At 35.7% G+C, this 16,229-nt stretch overlaps 1 long non-coding RNA gene across 1 annotated transcript in view; it reads left to right on the top strand.

Moving 5' to 3' along the window:
- LOC148133094 (uncharacterized) overlaps positions 1-10,848 on the top strand; it is an 89,576-nt gene extending 78,728 nt beyond the window's left edge. The window contains exon 2 of the long non-coding RNA XR_015746455.1: positions 10,032-10,848. This is a non-coding gene — a long non-coding RNA (uncharacterized LOC148133094). The remainder of the gene's footprint in view (positions 1-10,031) is intronic.
- The last annotated feature ends 5,381 nt before the right edge of the window (positions 10,849-16,229 follow it).

Here is a 16,229-nt window from a genome sequence, read left to right as displayed (position 1 = left end):
TTTCATAATAACATTCTTCAGTTCAGTCTTTGTAAACAGTAATGGCTACTGCCTCACATTTCCTATGACAACTAACTGCAACGATCTAGAAATTGACTTTACTGAAAATAACATAGAAAATGCACTACACCACCTAAAACCATCCTTATCTATTGGCCCTGATGGCTTATGTGCATTCTTCTTAAAAAAGCTCTCCACTACCATATCAGAACCCCTAAGCATAATATATGAGATATCATTCAGAACCAGCTCCTTACCCAAACTATGGTTTTTAGCAATGGTCATTCCTACTTTCAAAAAAAGTAACCCCTGCCTGGTTGAAAACTACAGACCAATCTCATGGTGTTGTGTCATGTGCAAAGTTATAGAATCAATTATTAATCAATGCATTACCTAGAGTCAAACAACTTAATCTCCAATAAACAATTTGGTTTCAGAAAAAAATTGTCCTGCAATTTGCAACTTCTACACTGCAAAAACATATGGACCACATAATTGACCAGGGTAAAGCAATAGATGTAATTTATATTGACTTCTGCAAAGCCTTTGACTCAGTAGTACATGACAAACTACTATTAAAATTAAATTCTTATGGTATTTCCAGATCTCTTCACAAGTGGATTACTGCCTTCCTGTCAAACAGGCAACAAATAGTAAAAATAGGAAACACCCTATCAAAGCCTGCACCAGTTATCAGCCGTGTCCACCAAGGGAGCGTTCTAGGACCCACATTCTTTACACTCCACTCCTTTGGCTTGCAGGTTTTGTAAACTACCATCCTGGAAATGATGTCCCTTTCCCTAGGAGAGAGTGGGGGAAGTGCTAGAGAAGCACGGCAATCCATTTTTCTTTGGCTTATTTATCACCAAGTAAGGTGTAAGAGCCCTTTTATTACAAAACTTGCCTAGCAATTTAACATGTTGCCACTGTGCCAGCCTGCTGACACATCACCAAGTTAATTACACTTATTCACTAAAGCGCCTGTCCTCCTTGTTAGAACAAGAATGGTGAAAAGGTAGTTAGGAAAGAAAGTATTTGAAAGGAGATATAGCGGCAGTGAGCTGGCAAAGGCGAGCATCTATTGTCTCTGCAGAGGCTTTGTAATAAAGGAAATATCTGGTCAAGAACAATGGATTGGCAACCTTCTTTAGTTTTTTTTCCTAAGGACCTGACTGGGGGCACCTCATCATGTGGCACCATTTCCAAAGGGTTTCTATGAACAAACTTGTACAGATGATGTCAGCCTGTCATTATTTCTGACAACCAGGCTATTGAGATCTCTTTTTTTCCCCCAAAGCAAGAAACTAGGTATCAAGAGCTTGGCTGATGTTGCACTTGTTTAAAAAGGAGAAAATGAGAAATAGGCTTTGCAGGAAGGAAGAGTCTGTTAAAAGAAAATCAGGGGCTAGGGTCTGCATCCTAGCCTTAATTTTATTGTACTATTTTTGTCAGTTGCCAGCGTTGGCCAATGTTAGGCCATAAGTAAGCAAACAAATAAACCTCCCAGCTGATTTGCTGGTGCTGTTTCCTCGCAGGAAGTCACGGTTGTAGGGTATATTTACTGTTTGATCAATACATCCCATGGGGAGGATGAATGCAGGAGACTGATCTATTTGCAACTTTTTATCTCATCCTGGCATCTCTCTTAAGGCAGAAGAGGGGAGCCTTTTTTCGGTTAAAGGGCAGACTCTTGAAGGGCAGTGAAGTGGAGGATGCTGAAGCTAAAGCCAGATTGAAATAAGACTGGAGGTGCATGTCCCTTTTACTCTGAAAAATGGGCTTTATTTTATTAATCAGATGAACTCACCACTATTTTAAAATGATTGAGTTCACATGTTGTGATAATGAATAGTTTATTTTAATCATGGTTCCTACATAAATACAGAATAGTTGGACGGGCATGTCACAGGCCAGGGTTGCCCTTTCTATTTTTGTTATTTTGGCTTCTGGGAGCTGCATTAATGCTACTATGATATGACTGTGATGAGATCAAATTAACCATATCAAAATGACTTGTCAAAAGTTAAAATTAACCATCTTCCATATTTGCTGTGGTGAAAAAAGCAGTCTGTCTCTTTAAATTTGTGAGCTAGCAACAGCAAATTTCAGGAAGCAGACTTATGTAGGCTTCAGTAAATTTGCTTGTCCTATTTGAAGGCTCCAGCTTCCTCAAAATAAAACATTTATTGGAACCTGCTGCTGCTTAAGGCTACTCTAGCTGTCAGAACTCATACATAAAAATACCCCTTCTCCCCAAGAGTGCCATTCATCATTCTACCAGTAAATATAACTCACTTCATTGATTAGACTGTGATTATATTTTCTCTTTTAAATGACTGTTAGAGTCAGGTTTTAAAAGAGACATTTGTTTCTTCTATAAATAATCTTCCAGACCTTAAAATGCTTCATTGATTCCGTGAATCATTGTAGCCTATAAAAGCACAAAACTAACGTTAGAGATCTGTAGTATTCTCTGTCTCCTTAGTTAGCTTGAAAGTTTTTATATAAATGTCTATAATCTTATTTCAAGGCATGGATCCTTGCTTATGTGTCAGAATGATTATAGCAACTTCAACTCTAACCATCTTCTGTACATTGCACAAAGTCATTCCCAATGCAATGCAGTTCTGGTTGGGCTTTTTTTTTTCAATCTTTTTTGTGGAGATCGTTAAGTGAATCCATTGTCCACAATGGCTATTTTTCCCCAGAAACTGGAAATAAATGCCACTTTCTGGCAAAAAAAATCATAAACTGTGTTCAGGTGACCAGCTAATACAATCCTGAGTTATATAAACAGAGGCACAGAATCAAGATCACTTGAAGTATTAGTACTGCTTTATAAAACTCTAGTAAGACCACACCTGGAATACTGCATCCAGTTTTGGTCACCATACTATAAAAAAGATGTTGAGACTTTGGAAAAAAGTTCAGAGAAGAACAACTGAGATGATCCAAGGCCTGGAGACTAAAACATATGAAGAACGGCTGCAGGATTTGGGTTTGGCTAGTCTAAAAAAAAAAAGAAGAATTAGGAGTGACATGATAGCAGTATTCCAGTATTTGTGAGGCTACCACAAAGAAGAGGGGGTCAAATTATTCTGCAAAGCAGCAGAGGGCAGGACAAGAAATAAAGGTTGGAAAGGAGAAACTTCCTAACAATTAATCAGTAGAACAGCTTGCCTTCAGAAATCGTGAGTGCTCCATCACTGGAGGTTTTTAAGAAGAGACTAGACAGTCAATTATCTGAAATAGTATAGGTTCTCCTGCTTGAGCAGGGTGCTGGACTGGAAGACCTCCAAGGTTCCTTCCAGCTCTATTCTATTCTATAAATGTGGCTGGTTGCTGAGTGCTCAGAATATAATCATGTGACCATGGGGGGAGCCATTGGAACTTTAAATCCAGGTCCTAAGCAGTCCTGGGATCAGAGGTGGTATTCAGCAGGTTCTGACCAGTTCTGGAGAACCGGTATCGGAAATGTTGAGTAGTTCGGAGAACCAGCAAATACCAGCTCTGACTGGAGATTTTCCTTGCCACGCCCACCAAGCCATGCCCACAGAACCAGTGGTAAAAAAAATTGAATCCCACCACTGCCTGGGATAGTCTGTCATAACTTCAAATAGTTACTAAGTGACCGGTCATAAATCAAAGGCTACCTGTAGTTTGTTGACAGGCCTTCTTCATTCTGATCATCGCCGATGCTGTAAGACTGAAGCAGCATAAATCCCAGCCAACAAGCGGACAATCAATCAGCCTTAGGAGGTTAAAAAGCGGCCTAAAATGCATCTTTTTCAGGTCCTTTATGAAGCTGAATCAATCTTTTCAATGACAATATCCCATAGTAGTTTATAGTATGGTGAAGTTGGGATTAGATAACACTTGTTAAATTGATTATTTTATATAATCATATACACGGAATGTTACAATGCTGTTGTTTGTTTGTACTTAGCTTAGGTATATAAGCACACAGCAAATGAAAATACTATTAGTATTTGTAAGTGTAAGTAGAATGGATTTTCTAACTGTGTTAATGGTAAACAGTTTACATGAATATGAGATTAAGATTTTCAAACAGGATAAAATACCCAGCTGGATAAAATACAACTGTGAAAAAAATCATTGTTCATTCAGGAAATGTTAGCCAGAAAAGCCAGGGATTCATTGGACTGGATGTGCCTTCGCACAAATAGGCTCCAACCCACAAGGTTAAATTTAACAAAATACTTCTTAATTATGCACACAAGTAAACAGGGGCCTATTGCTGCCTCTCAGCCAGTAAAAGGAGCAATTTTATGCTCTTAGGCCCTACTTATATATGTTTGTACTTGAGAAAACAAGTAGAGTTCATTCATTGGTTGCAATAATTTGACACATTGCTGACATTTTTGTATCACCCCCACCCCTACTGACTTCCATGTAACATGTACCATCCCACAATATCCTTTAGCATGTTCCTGTTAATGCTCATCTAAATATACAGGAGACATGTTTTCAACATTTGAATGAACTCAACATTTGAGTGCAAAAAGTCAGGCAAGATCCCTTTGACTGATTCTTAACTGTTTACTGCTTATTTATCCCTCCCTATCTAAGGGATTTAGGAACTGGAGACAGAAAACTCTGATCTGCTGATATCAGAACAAGTAAACTAATAAGTCATTATACCTGAATCACTTTAGGTGAATACTTTTAAGTTCTTTTTAACAAGCTTAAATACTGGGTTTTGTGATGGTTGTTGATGTTTTGTCTTTTTTAATTATTTTTTGTCTGTTGGGAAATTGCATTCCTATTTCTTATTCCTAAATAGGAATAGAAATAGAAATATGGAAATAGGATTAGGTTTAAGCAAGATGTATCAAATAATTTGTTAGGATAATAAAATGATATCAAAAGTCATGTATCCTTTATCTTCATATTAGGTACCACCTGTTCTTCATATCTATCTTATATGAGTGAAGAACAGTGAGTTCAATTAAGTAGCATGTGTGAGTGAAATAGACTTTCTAACAGCAGTGAGCTTATTAATGGACAAAACTTCAATGGATATTTAGCCAAAATTGCAGCTGTACAGATACATTGAAACTAATTACAATGTAAATTTATCCTAAATTACAGCTGTACAGATAGGCACTGCAACTAATTCAGCCTTCCTCTTGATTCTTGAAAAAACCTATATAAATTATTCCTTTTTAAAATCCATATTAAACTTATAAAAAAGTGCCACCTTGTACATTGCAGGTGGGGGATATTTCTGAAGTTTACAAAATAAAAATGTTTTTCATGTCAAACTGAACTCCTGGTGATTACCCAGATGTTTTCTTCGCAACACTTTGGAAAATATTTCTCTTTAATTTCTTCAAGGCTATTTTCTTGGTTTCCCACTCAAGCTAATAACCTAGGGATTTCCTGGTTGTCTCCCATCCAAGTGTTAACATGATTGATCCTGCTTAGTTTTCAAGGACAGCCAAGAAAAGATATGAAAGATAAATATTTTGTTGTAATATGTTCTTTCTCCCAACTCTGTTCTTCTCTAGAATAAGAGCTGAAATGAGCAGAGTCCTGTTGCTATTTTTTAAATTTTTATCTTCTATAGAGTGCTATCCGTATTGCTACTTTATGTGCAGACACAAATATTTGTAATAGTAGAAAATAGTAGAAAAGAATAATTAAAATTATACTTCTACTTTCTACTTGAACATAAAAATATTTAATCTGTGAAGAGGGGAGGAGCTGGCGTTGCGACGGTACGGTCTGCAATCGAGCTCCAAGATTGCAGCCGATATCTTCGCCCCTGGCTGGTCCAAACGGGCCTAAACCGTCCTGTAGGGATGGTGATCGTGAAGGGCATACCCTGTGGATCCCAGGGACACCGCAAAGTCCCTGGTTGATCCGGGAGAAGTCCTTTTTGCCGGCGGCGGAGAGGCAGCCCCATAGCTGCTGAAGTCGGGACAGCTCCAGAAAGGAAGAGGCTGAAAGAGAAAGTGTGTCGGCTGGGTGAGAATCTTTTTCTTTTACTAACTTTCTGAGATTTGAAAGGACACTCTGAATATAAGAAGAAACCTGTGAGATTTTTGACAAAATTGAATGAGCGGCGACTTTTAAAGGGAGATGTCAAAGTGAGGCTTGGTTTTTCTTTTCTTACTTTTTTTTTTTACTGGACTTTAGCGTGACTTCGCAGCTAACCGGACTGAATTTTCCTTTATATATACATTTATTTTCTTATGCTCCTTCTTGATTTCTCAATTTTTTTTAGGCTAGAGGTTCCCTTTGGTTATTTTTCTTTTCTTTTTTATATATACATGTATATATTTTCTCTTTTTTTTTAACTTAAACTATGTTTTTCTGGGAGGGGGGGAAAGTGAGCATTAAGAAACTTTGTAACACTGCCAACTAGAGGCTTGAAAATATTTTATTTGAACTGGAGAGAACTGTGAAAGACTCCTTCTCAAGGACATTCCAACTTGATAAGATAGAGGGAAGAGCGCAGCAGAATATTATTACAGGTGTTCTTCTGGACATCTATCAACATCTTAATACTTGAGGCTTGGCTTTGAAGCTTGTGGAGAAGAGAGTCATAATAAGAGCCTTGGACAACTAAACAAAGTGCAGTGTGTTTTCTTATCTTTTTTCAGTTGTGTTACCCCTCCTTACCAGCTTTTCTGTAAACTTTAATTTTAGTAATATTCTTATTTTTGCTTTTCATTTTAAAGGGAAAGCCTCAGAATTTTTCTCCTTTTCTTTTCTTTTTTTCCCCTTTTTCCATTGGGATCTTTGCTTTTTCCATCCATGTTTTTGGACTATTTTGGTTTTTTTTATTATTATTGAGATTTCCTAACTGGATTAAGGTGTGAAGAACCTGAAGAAATTTTTCTTTTCTTTTGTTCTTTTTTTTATTATCATTGGGTTTTTTCCTTCTTTTTATTTTTCATCCTTTATTGTGGATTATTTCATAATTGGATTAGGGTCCAGAAGAACCTGAAGAATTTTCTTTTTCTCTTTTTCCTTTTTCCTTTTTACTATTGGGCTTTTCAGTATTGGATTTTTCCATTTTGGATTTTAATTGGCTACTTTACCAGCTGGATTAAAGTTTAAAAAGAATTTGAAGGTCTTGAATTGTTCAAAATGAGCAGGAAACTCATACCTTCTGGCGTCTCTACCTCTACTTCTGCCTCCCCAGCATCTGGAGGACAACGTTCAATTCAGACAATGTTGAAGCAAGATAAAGAACAAGAGAAAGTGACCTTACAGATGATTATGCAAGGAATCCAAGATCTCAAGATAAAATCAGATACTATTGAACAAAGAATAGAGAAGACCGATGAAAAAGTGGAAAATATTCAACAAATGATGGCGAAGTATGAGGAGAAATTCCAAAAAATTGAAGAAGAAGGTAAACAAAGAGAGGAGAAGATTGGAAATATTGACAGTAGATTAACAGTGGTTGAACAAGATAAAAGTGGGATGCTGAAGTGGGAGATGGAGAGGTCAGAATTCTATCTCAGATTTCAAAATATAGAGGAAGAAAAAGGACAAAATTTGGCTGCGATTATGATAGAAATTTTGGCTGATACTTTGGAAATAACAGAGGAAAAGATGATGGATGGAGTAGACGAGGTATACCGAGTTTTTACAAGATATGCGATGAGAAATAACTTACCAAGGAAAGTCCACATCAGATTTACCAAAAAATCCATCAAAACACAAATACTACAAGCGGTAAGAGAGAAGACGTTGAAATACAAAGGCAAAGAGATCCTGGTTTTAAAACAAATACCCAGAAGAGTGAGAGAGATGAGAAGAGAATATCGATTCCAGACCAAAATGCTACTGAAAAAGGAGGTGAATTATAGATGGCTGATTCCAGAAGGATTAATGTTTGCGTGGCAAGAACAGAGACATAGAATTGATTCAATTGAGAAAGCAGAACTTTTCTACGCAGAATATTTCGGAAGGAGAGAGGAAGAGGCAGAGAAAGAGGTCTTATTAATTGAGTTTCAAGAGGAACAAATGGGGACTGAAAAAGAAGAAGGTGCAGTAGGTGGACAGGTGGATATTAAAGAACAACGTGAACCAAGATCTACGAGAGCTGCCAAACCTAACTACAAAATATAATCATGGAAGAGAAAAAACTGATTACAATGAATATAAATGGACTTAATTCAGCTGTTAAAAGAAGGAAAACTTTTCATAAATTAGGGAAATTAAAATTTGACATAATTTGTTTACAAGAAGTACATATTAAAAAACAACATGAACAATTGTTAGTACAGCCAAAATTAGGGAAAATATTTACTTCTTTGACTCAATGTAAGAAAAGAGGAGTGGTTCTATACATTAAAGAGGCTACCTCAGCAAAATTGATTTATACTGATGAAGATGGAAGATTATTAATGGTGGAAATAATGGACAACAATATAAAAATACTCTTGATTGCAATTTATGCTCCGAATGATAAACAAGAAGAATTCTATAAAAAACTACATATGAAAATAACTGGACTGGACTATGCCAATATAATTATGATGGGAGACTTTAATGGAATTGTGGAAAATAAACTGGACTATATAGCAACAACAACAAAGCAAAATAGAAAGATTCTCCCTAAATCCTTTTTTAAAATGACAGACGAATTAACCTTAAAAGATATATGGAGAGAAAGAAATGCTAAAACTAAACAACACACTTTCTATTCAAATAGACATTTATCATGGTCCAGATTGGATATGATTTGGATCTCAACAGAACTAATATCTAATATTCAAGAAACAAATATTGAAACAAGTACTTGGGCAGATCATAACCCAATGACGATTAAATGGAAGGGACAAAAAAAAAGATTGAGATGGACGTTAAATAATACTATTTTAAAGGAAAAAGATTTTACACAATGGATGGAGAAAGAACTGGCTTTTTTCTTTAGAGAAAATAAAAAAGAAGATACTTCAACGCAGAATGTTTGGGATACAATGAAGGCATATGCCAGAGGCTTGATAATAGATTACATAAGAAAAAAGAATATCAGGAAAAGGCAAGCCACTAAAGCCTTGGAAGATGAGTATAAAAGACTTGAAAAAGAATTACAGAAAATGCCACAGAAAAAAGATATCAAATTGAAATTGGATATAACTAAACATAAAATGGGTTTAATAGAGAAAGAAGAACTGGCACAGAAAATTAGAAATGCTAAACAGAATTATTTTGAAGATGCAAATAAACCAGGTAGATGGCTAGCATATAAATTGAGAAAGGAGAAAGAATCAAGGAAAATATTGCAGTTAATAGATGACCAAGGCCAAGTTTGTCATGGTAATAAGGAGAAAAAGGAAATTATTTGAGATTTCTATGGGCAACTATATAAACAAGAGAATATTGATGAGGAAAAAGTTAAATAGTATTTACAGAATGCTAACCTACCTAAGATATCTAAAGAGACTGAAGAAATGCTGGAAAGCAATATAACAATGATGGAATTAACTGAAGCACTTAATTTATGGTATAAGGGAACTAAAACACAGGGTTATTTTAGAAGACATTATATACGGGAGTCTTTGTGGTTAAACTGGGAGAAGATAAAAAGACAATGTTATTTGAAAATTCCAGTTTGGTTATCGACTATTGAAGCATTTTCCTATCCTATAATTTATAAGAAGGAACAAACAGTTAGATATGGGGAACTATTGGATGAAAAGGGTGAACTTAAATCGATACAAAATTTAGAGGAACAAGGTATAAAGATGAATTGGTTTTCATATGCGCAAATACACTCAAGGTATGATGAAGATTCTAAAACAGAGGGATTTTATGATAAACAGACTGATCTAGATAAGATCTTGACAGGTACTGATGAGAAGGTGATCAAAAAAATATATGGTTATTTACTGGGAATTAAGCTAGAGGAAGAACAAGTTAAAGAAACTATGATTGTCTGGGGGAAGAATTTTGGATATGGGATTGATTTAGAGAAATGGCAAAAATTATGGTCGCAAAATTATAAAATGACAATGTCAACAGCTTATAAAGCAAATTTGTATAAGATGTTTTACAGGTGGCACTTTCCCCCGACGAGGATAGCAAGAATGTTCAAGAATAAATCTGAAAAATGCTGGAAATGTCATCAGATACCTGGCTCATATTACCATATGTGGTGGACTTGTGAGGATGCTAGAAAATATTGGACTAAAATCCGCATGTGGTTGGAAAAAATGACAAACGCATAGATTTGAAACCGGAGTTTTTTTTATTGGGAATCTTACCCGATACATACAGTAAAGACTTGAAATATCTGATTGTAAATGTATTAACAGTGGCTAGGATTGTATTTGCTAAAAATTGGAAGAATGAGAAAATACCATTGCAGGAAGAAATTATTAAGAAAATATTGGAATGTGCTGAGATGAGTAGATTGACATTTGAAATTAGAGAGCAAGAGGATAAACAATTTTATGAAATTTGGGACCTTTTCTATCAATGGTTGGATGATAAAATATAATAATAGAATATTTAGAATGTTAGATAACAAGGAATATCTTTGCTTTTTCTTTTTCTTTTGTTATTTGACATCATATCTATAAGGTGTTTTTAGGATAGATTTGGTATGATTATATGATTTGTTATAGAATAAACCATTTAAATTATAGTTATCTCATAAAGTATGAATGAATAAAATTATAGTCAAATGATTTTCTAATAGCGATACTAGGATATATAAGTTTGGATTGACAATATGAGTTATTATGTAATGTAACTGTAATTGAGACTACGAAATGAATGCACAAAACTGATGAACCAACCGACACACTGTTTGTATATATATATGGAAGAGAGCTGATGTTTTTATGTTTTGTTTGTTTTGTTTGTTTTTAAAAAATCAATAAAATTTTAAAAAAAATATTTAAATTAGGATACAGCCAATTCCTTCCCCTCTGGAGGATGTTCTCTCCTAATGTTCACTGTGGTCATTACTGTGATTTTAGGCAGAGACTTTCAGTTATATGCATTTTCAGTAATGGGGAGGGGAGCTTTTGCTCTAAAGTACTGAAGAATGCTTATTTCTAAAACTGACATCGGGTTTCTTGAATGAATCATCATTTTATTTGTGTCAGCCGCATAGTTCTGGAGTATGATTTTTTTCCTAAGAAATTTGTTTGTCATTTTGTCATTTTTAGTTCATGATCCAAATTTGCAACTTGTGCTCTCCTTAATAAAAACTAAGAACTACCCTTTGCTATTAAGCCATATTTGGGAGCAAAATGGTGGGCAGAATGCTTTCCCCCCCAAAAAATTTCTCTTGTTTAAGAGATAGAAGAAATTATTGGATTTGATTATTGCAATTGTTTTCCCAAAGTCAGCTAATATCATTCTTATCTGTCAGCCCCAGTAGGTAGATCAAACCATGAAATTTACCCCATAAGAAGGCTATAATAACATAATCTTGCAAGTAGGATTATGCTGAACCTCCCCACCCACACTCCCACATATACTCCCATGAATCAGGGAGGAATTTGGTGAGCCACTACTCAATATTATCTCAATTTTCAGGTCTTTAAAATGTTTCATCCCCTTTTGCATAAGAAATAATTCTTGCACATTTCCACCTTGGCAGCTGGCTGAGGAATTCTGGAAGTTGAACTCCACACTGCTTCAAGGTTGAAAAACTCTGCTCTACATGATCATTCTAAGAAGCATTATTCTTAATTCACTACCAGGATATGTTTTTATTATGACAAATTAGGAAATTTAGGAACTCCTCAGACCTACTTACTAGGCCAGATGTTAAATAAGACAAGGAAGGCAGTGGAAGAAAGACTTAAGACTGAAGTTTTAATGTTTGCATTTTGTAACATTCCTAAAATGAACTGTACGAAGAGCCAGACTGAAAGTATAATTCTCAATGAGAAATAATGCTCCAGAGAACTTGACATTTTGTGACATTTTGGTTCATCCTAATAAAGATATTGTCTGACCATGGACATTTTTTTATGGGCAACATAACTTACTTATTATTATTACTGCCTTTTCTTTGTCCCCATACAATTCTGATAAAATTACAAATAAGTCCTTCTTTTCTTTCTGGGGAAATGGGGAAATTATTGTTACCTCATCATTCAGCTGAATGCTACAATTGTATCTTCCACTGGGTCTGGAGATACTGGCAAATATATTACGAATTATCCTTGCTCTTTGTCTAGTGGCAAAATTAATGATTTAATTCCTATTTGATTTGTTGAAATGAGCAGTGATGTGCTGCAGCTTTAGATCAGCACCTGAAACATACCAAATAAGGCAGGATTTCTAGCTATGTCCATGATTAAGAACAGGCTACCATTAATAAGCAGGAAGAAACATGCACAATATTCATCATTTACCCAGAGAAACAGCTGAGCCAGACTGCAGTCCTGTGCACATTTATAAACAGTTATTCTATTGTAGAAATGATAATTGAAAGGCATAGTGGTACTCTCAAAACTAACATATTTTATGGCACAGGCTTTCATAGATTTCACAGATGGATGACACGTTACTCGGCAAGCATATGTACACATGGTGATGGGTGGGAGAACAGTTAGAAGTGATGTCAGAATGAAATGAAATATCAATCTGCATGCATACAAGTACTACAGCAACCACTGCATTATTGATGATAACATAAAGAGCCTGAAATTGAGAAACTAATTAACAGAAGTAGTGAGATTAAAAAATGCTATTTTGTTTCAAGCCACAGGTGGCAGAATTTAATTTCTAGATAAGGTACAATTTAGTAGTTTCACGCTGGAGTCTCCCTGCATAATTCCTTTCTTGAAGGATCTCTGCATAAGGCTAGGACCTGTAGAGAGTTCACTGTCTGGTAACCTACTTTCAAATCAGATAAACTGGAACATGAGGGGTTGAGAGCCCCGGGGGAGGGGGGGAAGAGTGGAGCACACATTTAGAGGTGCAATCTAGTTAAGATTAGGCTGAATCAATACATATGCCAGATGATGCCTTTGTGCCTTAGGAAAATGTTTATGAATTTAAAAAGGAGATCCCTAAATTTTCAGGGCTGGTAGATATTATCAGAACTTTGAAAGCACATTGTGCATATTCTCAGAAAATGAGGGTTGGTAACTTGCCCTTTCACAGACTAGGTGAGTTCTCTGCCTATTTTTCTGCAAAGTGGGAAACACCCACGGAAACTAGATAGTAAAGTAGTGAGAGGAATGTCCCAGGACATGTGGAAATTGCACAGAAACTGAATACATTCTTTGCACCTGTTTTTACTATGGAAGAACAATAAATATCCGAGTTTATACAGGTAGTCTATGACTGTCAGCTACAATTGGGACCAGAATTTCCACTGCTAAGCAAGGGGATTTTAAGTGAGTCACAACCGACTTTTTTGCCCTGGTTGTTAAGCAAATAACTGCAGTTGTTAACTGAATCATGTGATCATTAAGCAAATCCACTTTCCTCCATCGACTTTGCTTGTGAGTAGCCAGCTAGGACTCTAAGATGGACTAGGATGCTGCAGCCATCGTAAATATACGCTGGTTCCCAAGTACCCAACTTTCAATCACATGACCATGGGAATGTTGCAACAGTCATAAGTGTGAGGACCAGTCATAAATCACTTTTTTCAGTTCCATTATTTAACTATTCCAAATGGTTAAAAAAAGGGCTACCTGTATTAACTTTCTCAACAAACAAATCTCAACTAATAAATTGACATAGTATTTCTAGTACGTATTGAGAAACTATGCTATAACAAATCAATGTATCCCAAGAGTATCCTCTCGTAACTTCTTAAATCACTTAAATGTAAAATTGGTCATCTCCTAGCAAAAATATGTAATTTATCCCTTAAATTGGGTCAGTGGCAGAGGAATGGTTCAGGCTAGTATGTATCCAGTTTTTAAAAAGGATCTGGAGAACACTTAGAAAATTATAAACTGATCAGCTTAGCACTTGTTCTTAATAAACAGTGGAAACAATAATAGTCAAGTAAAAACATTAGGAGAAGGAAGCCTTTCTGAATAAAAATCAACATGGATTCTGCAAGGGACATGGACAAAGTTGACCTTATTGACATTATATCCTTGGATGTTCAAAATCTTCACAATCCTTCAACAGATATGTTTGAATGTGCCTTTTATTGTTCTGATCAGTGATTGACTAAACATTATGATCAGTGGATAAGAGCTCTGTCCATTTACTTATTTATTAAATTTATTGCCACCTGTCTCATTTCAAAATGACTCTGGGCAGCTTATATCATAAAAACATTAAAATCATCAGAGATAAATATTCTTAACACAATAAAAAGAAAGTACAAACATAGTTACAAAATGAGGAAGGAGGCACAGGATGGGGTGGGGGGGGGGAGATGGATTGGCTCTTAATTAACCAACCTCCTCCATGTGATCCTCCCTCTGTTGGGGCCTCAAGCCATTTAGCAGAGCCAAGTCTTAAGCCTCTTGCAGAAAGTCAGGAAGGTGGGAGCCAATCTCACCTCAGAGGGTAAAATGTTCCGACTGTGACTGGAGCCACAGTAGAGAAGGCTCTTCTTCTCCTGGACATCACCATTTATGCATTTGATTAAGAAAGAAAAAGCACAGCACATGAATTCATGGATACTGTTGACAATGTAAAGAATTCAGAAGTAGTATCCCTCCAGGGTCTGCATTTGGACCAGTATTGTTAAACCTGTTCTTAAATTATCTTGACTTAGGGATGAAGATTTGCACAGTATATTTGTGGATAAGATCAAACTGTTAGCTGGATTGATCATCTGTCTTGTTTTTTGTTCTCTTTCTTATCCCTTTGTTGTTATCTTTTAATTATATTATATTTCCTACTTTGTTTGGTTTTACTGCATACCATGCAGAGTCTATTTGGAATCAGGCAGAGCTTAAATTAAATAAAAATTAACATTCAGGATGATGAAAGCCAAAAGTGACTGTGAATATTTCCAGAAGGGTATCTGTAAATTGTGTGAATAATCAACCGAATGGCAGATACGGTTCAATTAAAATAAATGTAAATTGATAAGCATTTGAGCAAAGAAACACAAATAAACAAAGCTCAATTCACATGTACACTGATAAGGACTAAACTATCCAAAATGATTCAGGAAAAAGACTTAAACTCATAGTGGATAAATGAGTGTCCACAGGTTGTGAATAAGGCACTGAAAATAAAACTATCAGCACTGTAACTGATATGCGCATTTGGAATATTGTATATTAGGGCTGTGTCAGTTCCATAGGTCTAAACTACTTTTATTAAGATTGGTTATAATAACAAATCAGCAAGTCTAATTGTGCTGTACTTCGTCTTCCTTCTCACTGTCACCTGGATTATCTGTCTCCATGAAGATCATCTTCCTTATTCTCTATAGGAGAAAGCATTTGATTTAAGGAGTGCTGACAGGTGCTACAGTATATGAATAATATTGTAGAAGACCCAGAGAGCTTTAACAATTTAAATAAATAAATGCCCATGTACACATTTCCCCTTGAAATCCGGACTGCTATACTACAGTCCTATTGTGCACAATTCTTTTCACTCATTTACAAAAGAAGATAACTGAACTAGGAAAAAATGCAAGGAAATCAAAACTATTAGGGAATGTGACCACTTTCCTTTTGAGAAGAAGGAAGTACATTAGGAATACTTTAGCTCTGAAAAAGGAAATAAAGAGATGCTAAGATCAAGGTCTATACCTCTCTCTCTCTCTCTCTATCTCCCCAAAAACAATTGGACCAGGGGTCATCCAATAAAGTTAATAGAAAAGAGGGTGACATATGAAATTCATTACCCCATGGGATGATGATTGCTAACTTAGATGGGTTCAAAAGGAGACAATAAATTCATGATGAAGAAATTTGTGAAGAGCTATTGATCCCGAGGAGCCAACAATATCTCCAGTTTTACTTACTTATTTGTTTATTTGATTTTTCAAGGTGCCCAATTGCCAAGTCATTCACAGTAGCTCAGAATGAAGGCTAAAAGAAGAATCTCAGGATCATATATTTTTTTAAAAAATCAAGACAATGAGCAACTGTGCCAGGGAAGACAGAAGACTCCCAGTGTCTGCAATAAGACCTGGGTTTTTCAGGTCTTCCTAAAAGTCAGAGCCATTTGTGTTATGGGTAGATAGGTACAAATACTAGATGGGTAGATAGGTGCAAATACTAGAAAGAAACAATTTGCTTTATTCCGCTTACAGCATTTGAGGAGCATCTGATTGGCCACCA

This window comes from Notechis scutatus, chromosome 1 (assembly GCF_049901735.1).
Source record: "Notechis scutatus isolate UNSWTSFEM ecotype Mainland chromosome 1, rNotScu1.2, whole genome shotgun sequence".
Classification (NCBI taxonomy): Eukaryota; Metazoa; Chordata; class Lepidosauria; order Squamata; family Elapidae; genus Notechis; species Notechis scutatus.
Note: the sequence above shows the minus strand (reverse complement) of the source record. Positions and strands in the feature narration are given on the sequence as shown.